We start from the raw sequence: 7,509 nt of genomic DNA, 5'->3' as shown, positions 1-7,509 counted from the left end.
GCATAGCTACATAGGATTAGAACTAGAAGGAGTCAATCTTTGATTGGTTTCCAGATCTGTCAAGAGGATTCTTGGTAATTCTCGCTCTAGTTATTCGTTGTTCATCATTGTTCTTCATTATTATGAATATGACTTTGGTCTATTTCCTTATATTGATTATGACTTTATTCTATTTGCTTATGTTCTCACTTATATTGTTTTTAGTTTATTATTCTTATATAGTTGGCTTAGTTAGATCTGAGTTTTATCCATGTTTAGGATCGTATAAAGTTTATCCAATAATGGCTTGTCTATTGGTACCATGGGTAAATGATAGATATTGTGTAGGCGTGGTGCCTATACCATATTTATCTGTGATTGTACCCTATATTCCACAACGTGAGGTAGATCATGGGTGTGACAGTCCTGTTGAATCCTCTGTAGTCCTCCTCTGTGACAGTCCTGCAGAGCAATACTATTACGGGGAAGTGATTACTCTGTTCTTCATCTTCCTTAGTAATACTCACTATACATGAATGAACCTTTTATCTAGCCATGATTGTCATGTATAGTTGCACTAATCATAATATGCTAAGACTGCATAATTAGAATGACTTAAGAAATATTCTTGTAGTTCGTCCAAATTCCATACTAATGACTTGCTACAATATCTGTTGAGATGCTTATCATTATTTTATGTGGCTGTTTATGCTGATCAGTGTATTTATCTTTGTCACTATTCATTCATTATCTATATTTTATGTGACACTTACCCTGTATTGAGAGAGATAGATGGAAGCTTATCATTACACATGCAATGATACTCATATTCCTCATTTATTCCTTATTATTCCCTTCCCAGTTGTAAAAATATAAATAACGATACCTGGAATACTTGCCGGTTAAAATGCTACATCGGTATTATCTGTGCGCTTGCAGATACACATTCATAAAGTTGTTAGAGGAGCATTTTCATATTTCAATACCGCATCTCTCTGCTATGCTAGGGATGAGAACTTGGCTTAAGTGGCATGAGAGGTGGTTACTATTTTTGGCGCCGTTATCAAGATTAGTTAATCTACTTTTGGTAACGACGTTAGAAGTGTCAACAAAGGGACCAAAGAAGATCTGTGTGCAGCAGCGGCAAGGAGACCTCACCATCTATCGTGATGGAGGTGGGGGTGGTCCAGCCATGCCTGCATGTGGTGGCGGCATCCAGAGTCGTCGGCGAGCGCGTGGCGTACGACAGTGGCTGCGGTGGTGGAGGAGACTTTGCTCGGTGTGATATTGTAGAATGGCCTAGCAACTTGGCGTCTGACATTGTGCAGATGGAGTCCTGTGCCAAGTTGATAATCACATCACCGACAAAGGGAGGGTTGGGAGCTCTCCACGCCGAGCTAGAGGATACCCACGTGCTGGGTCACGGCGGCGTCGAGGCGACAGCCAGGTTCACCGCGTCGGGAGAATTGAAGGTCGGAGAGACTCCTCGCAACCGGTTGAAGGCTAGCACTGTGGGCGGCAGTCGTGGTTTTGCGAGTTCCGGGTGGTGGAGACCGTGGCTGACTCGCTAGTTATGTTGGGGTAGGGTCAAGTCGTGCATAGTTTGTTTTTTTATTTTTGTGACTTGTCATTCATGTGTTTTGGGTTTTGTATTTTGTGTTAACACTTAATCAGGTATGCCTCTAATGGATCAATCCAGCAGTTCTATGCTTTCAATCTGGTGTTGGTTTTCTATGAAAAAGGATTCTTTGATTAACACAAAATTATGTTATCGTTGTAATTCATAAGAATATCAATTGTGATCCTAGAAATGTTTAGCAGTGATAATTTTGAAATGATTAAACTACTGTTATCAAGGCTTGCACTTTCTTCACACAGAGTATGGATCAAGGCCTTTTTGCACTGACCAAGATTTATGATCAATAACCTATTGAGCCTCGATCGTAATGGACCCTGACAGATTTAATCGTTACGTTAAGAGATGAATTGTAGAGTGTAGGTACATACATTTATTATAAAACAAGATGCTTTGAAGAATCTAAGTACAACAACAGACTAATGTTTAATCACAAATACTTTTTCATCTACCTCTTCAATGTTGCAACCATTAACGTAACTAATAACACCCTGATTGTTTGCCATAGCTGCATATTCCTTGTATTCTATTCTCTTGATCTCATTAGCTTGAGCATTGAGTGCAATTTTAATTTGATCATTGTAACAAGCAACATTCCGCATTTCATCCCTGATAGCTGCAAGATAAATGTTAGATATCTCTAACATGATGTTTAAAATAATTATATATTTTTTTGAGGATAATGTTTAATATTTTAATTAGGATCGAGAAAGTTACCTCCTAGAGATGCAAAAATAGGGTGATAATCCCTTGGTACCACAAAAATCATGGAACTATGTGTGGTCATTGTTAGACAACCTATGATTCAGAATCAACGTTTATTATTTGTGTTCGTAAAAAAAAACGTTTATTATTTGTGTTGTTGGTAATACCAAACTTTAATTATGTTTACATCAACTTACTTGCATATGAGTCCACAACAACATTAGTGGCAATGAGAAAATAGTTTTCAGTACCAGCTGAAAAAATGTGCGGTAGTTTTCTTCAGCATCGTCTGTGAACACAAGAAGAAATCCAATCCAGCTGCATAAGATTACTATGATTAGACAAAACACAAGGACATTAAAAATATTATTTTTTTTAAAAAAATAAGCATATACCTATTGTCTCTGAGTGCAATCTCCCTAAATGAGTTAGGAAACAAGGTCTGGCAGTCCCACAACCCGACATGAGCCACAACCGCTATTAGGTCAACTTGTGGGTTGTTTGGAGAGCTCAAGGCATCTTCCAATGATACGAAAGATGCAAGGTATATAGCCATAGTGTGTAATACTATAAAAAATCAGTTAGTATCAACATGTATTTGAAACATATAGATTGCACTTGCATCTGAAATAAATCAAAACTGAATTTGCACACTGCTAGATAGTGTGAGTCATATTTTTTAAACGACAGGGACCAAAATAGATGATTCTATAGACTCAGAAAATAGTGAAAGGAAAAGGTAGAACAATAGGGCTACATTGCAAAAAGTGCGTGGACTGTGCCGTGGGCTTGGTCCACGGACTGTGGACTGGTCGACCTTCGTGCCTGCGGTCCATGGTGGACAGTGCGCACCAGTGAGAGAGACCACGACGATGGCGCCATGGCCTATTTGGTGAACATCACCGTCACAAGTTCGAGGTCAGGCTAGAGGCCACGGAGGGCGTAGAAGCTTTCGCAAAATGGGTAGAAGCTCACCGTGGAACTGATGGTGGTGTTCTAGTCGTCAGCTCGACATGAAGGAGGAGGCGGACGGTGGCGCTGTAGGTTGGGAGATAGCTCGCTTTTAATGACGGAGGAGGGAGCAGTGACAGCTGACTCGGTGCGTGAGAGGCTGGGAGGCAAGAGAGGACCACGGAACAGTGCGGCCAGACTTAGTCCAAGTACGCCTGGTCCCGCTGCAGGGTTAGTGAGACCCGGCCATGGCGAACAAGATATGAGGAGAAGCCAAAGGAAAGGGATAGCACTGACGAGTGGGACCCATTTGTTTGAGAAAGGGCTGATAGGCGGGCCCCAGCTATCCATGACTCATGCAGAGGGACGCGGGTCGTTGGCCCAAGAGGGGACTGGGCCAGACTAGGCCAGAGAGAGGAGGGAAGGTTTTCTTTTTATTTGCCTTTTTTTGTAAATTCATTTGAAAATCATAATCAATTGCTTTTTGAAGCAAACAAAATTCTGCAGTTCTCTTTAAAATATGTATAAAACTTAGAACTTTTTCTAAATAAAATAAACTCTTATATATTATAGATAAATAAACAGAGCAAAAACCAAGTCGAACCTAAATACAATCAGTTTTAAATAATTATTTTGCACCCTATAAAATTATACAAGCCAAGGGCAGCGGATGGCACTTGGTGGAGTGTGGACCTGGGCGTCCGTCACCTAGGACCTCAGTGTCATGAGTTAGGGTCTGGGTTGAGAGAATGTGGAGTTTGCCAATTCAAATTTCGAATAAAGACACACAGACGGGTGTCATGTCCTGCTGCTCTCTATCTCTCTTCGAATATAGCAAGTAGTTCAAACAAAACCGCAACACAAAAAGTTAAATATTTTTTCTTTCGATGTCAACCAACGCCATTCGCTCAATCAGTAATAGTTTTTATGTAAAAAAATAAATATTATTCCAAAAAAATATTAGAAATACTATAATCAATAGGTTCCAATTATGTATATTTTGTACATCCAATCAATAACATATCAACAAGTCATAACTACTTATCTCTCATTTCTTTCGGACTTCCTCTATTACCTGAAATTTAGTTTGATACAAAAATATCACTAATTAAGGACACAAATGTAATAATAAAATAGTTGTGCAAAATAAAAGACTACCTTATCATGGAGTGAGGACCTCTTTGTAGACAATTTTTTTTTGTATATGTACCATTTATTTTTGTTTTTTCCTTATCATTCTTATCACTGGGCGGGACAGCAAGGATCCTAATATTTGATCTGGTAGTGGCTCTAGATAGCGCAACATACAACTGCCCATGAGAGAACACTGGTTCAGGCAAATACACACCAACATTGGGGAGAGTATGCCCCTATGCTTTGTTAATCGTCATAGCAAAATTGAGTCTAATAGGAAACTGCTTCCTCTTGAACTGGAACGGGAACATCTCATCGTCCGAGGGACATAATGGAATCCATGGTAGGAAGATTCACTTTCTGGCATGGTCTCCAACCATAATGTCTGCATCGATAATATTTCTTTGGAAACCTCGACCACCAACCTGGTTCCATTGCAAAGTCCACCTGCAGGGTCGATGTTCCTTAGCAATATGACCGGACACCCAATCTTGAGCTTTACCACATGTGGAGGGAGACCATTAGGGGTCAAAGAGTTGAGGAACTCAGATGGGAAGTAGTTATGTGGATCATCCACCGCAATGTCGAAGCTATGGTACACCATCTCATTCCCTTATAAACGACTTATCATTTTCATGTTAATCATATCAACCCAGTCGTTGCGCGCAAAAATAAAATTGCTCGTGAGGTGATGTAGCTCTTGTTTGACATATTGGCATTGAGGGTAGGGAATATGTAGTCAACTAATGTATCAAGATCACTATCTTTCCTAGTTTGTGGTATGCATATCTCATCAGGAAGATGGATTTCATCATTACAATTAGTCTCCTCAGAGCCCCCCGATGCGTAGCAAGTATTCTGCAAACCATGGATCACTTTTTACCCTCATGTTTCGCACCAATTTGAGATGTTGCATGAAATTCCAAAGGTATGACATCCATAGTGAGGCACCAACTATTTGTGCCCTAGACCCTCTTTGAACAACTGGGAGAACTTGTATAAAATCTCCACCAAACACAACAATCTTCCCCCAAATGGTAGGTTAGGACGGTCCATGATATCACGGAGGCTATTGTCTAGCGCCTCAACACCTTGCCTCTTCATCATCGTCACCTCATCCCAAATAATAAGGGATGCGGTCTGAAGCAGCTTGGCGGTTCCACTCTATTTTGTGAAGGTGTAAAAGGCCCCATCATCGAGGGTAAGGGGAATCTTGAAGCGCGAGTGGGCGGTTCTACCACTCGGCATTATTGATGCAGCAACACTAGATGTTGCTGTTGCCACAGCAATCTTGTTCTGACTACTTATAGTAGCGAGTAGAGCCCTGTATAGATAAGTCTTTCCTGTGCCGCTAGGTCCATCCACAAAGAACAAACCCCCATGATCGGTATAGTAGCATACATAATCTCATTGTAGACAGCTTGCTGCTCCTCATTAAGGGTCTTTGATAGTGCTATGTCATCAATGCTTGCCTCAACGTTAGCCTCCTCAAAAATCTCCTTGGGAATATCGCCAGATGGATCATATGTGTCATCAATATCAGGAAGTGGGTACATCTTTATGTCCTTCTGCATTGATTCTAACAACTTTCGAATATCTATGAGGACCATCTGCTCCACTACAAAGATGGATTGGTTATTACGCTTGTAGTCCTCTGACATTGCCTCCTTATGCTTTTCACAGTGCATATGGCATCATCCACAGAGTAGCTTCAGCAAGGCCCTTATGCAGCATGTTGTCCGCTTCAATGAGGCCCCTTCTTTCTGCAGCTTCACGAAAAGTCAGTAATAGTTCACTAGACACTATCCTTAGATCAGTGAATGAGGAAGCACCAACCACGTGGTTTAGAAGCACCCTAAGATAGTAATGCTCCCCTTCAGCTGGATTAGCACATACAACTCTTAAATGATTCTTTTGTGCCCTCCTAATCAATTGTTTTCCTGTGAGTCCCACTTATAGTACTAAGGAAAGTCTCGATACAATATACCACAAGCATGTTTAGATGTGTTGTTCTTCTCAAAGTAGGTTGTAAGCATCGACCTTTCAACACCTGGACGATTAAGCACTCATCAAACACCCTCGCGTTGGTGAAATGACACCATATGCATGTTTGGAAGATGGAGCTGCAAGGACAATACCAAAGGGGACCTATCACTTATATCAAAACCATATATCCTCCACAAGGCTTCTCTGGTGGAGTTACCCATCTAGCATCCCTGTATTGTTTGATCTCATTGATCTTTCCTTCATTGTCCTCCTTGTCAGCCTCTCTCACAGCCACAGACGTGCGATCATGACCCTTGTAAATGTACTTAAACAAATACTTCACGGCCTTGATGCTCCCACATGCCTCAACATTGATGTGGCAATTGAACAAATGTAGGAGGTATGGGTTGTAAGGCACGACCCATCTATGGTCAAGCTCATGTCTGTGAAATTTTTCTTTTGTACCATTGTCATGTCATCTATAAACTGGGTATGAATCCTTGCCCTGTAATGTGGAATCATAGAAAGGTCATGGGTAATGGTTCTTGCATGATTCATGGCCCTTTGTGCATGGGCAATTGCTATTAAGTATGCCACAAGGTCCATGCATCATATGCTTTGTAACCATTTTATACAAGTCTAGATACTTCTTCTTGTTCGAGAGCTCAGCAGAGATTAGAAGGTCATACTGCTCTGGGCATGTGATCTTGTAGTGTCTCTCCATGATTAGCAAAAAATGAGCATGCGATAGACCCCTCTTCTGGAACTCCACAACATATACATGTGCATGAACCTTTCCAAGGATATCATTTTTTAACAACCTGTGCTTAAGCTCTTCCATTTTTGCCCTCAAGATCCGATCCATAAGGTCTAGATGATCTTGTGCTATTTGTCCAGGGTACAACTCATGCGTGATCTCATCCCACTTTGGATTGCATGTCATAGTCATGAAGATGTCTGGTTTCCCAAACCTTCGCACCAGTGCCATGGCATCCATGTACCTACGCCTCATGTCCCTCGGGCCTCCGATAAACGATAAAGGCATCACTGTCCGCTTTCCAACAGCTTCTGATCTACCCTCACCAGCATGTAGGCTATCAACCAATCCTTGGTAGGGA

The sequence above is a fragment of the Sorghum bicolor genome, chromosome 7 (genome assembly GCF_000003195.3).
Source record: "Sorghum bicolor cultivar BTx623 chromosome 7, Sorghum_bicolor_NCBIv3, whole genome shotgun sequence".
NCBI lineage: Eukaryota > Viridiplantae > Streptophyta > Magnoliopsida > Poales > Poaceae > Sorghum > Sorghum bicolor.
The sequence above is the reverse complement of the archived record's forward strand: the minus strand, read 5'-3'. Positions refer to the sequence as shown.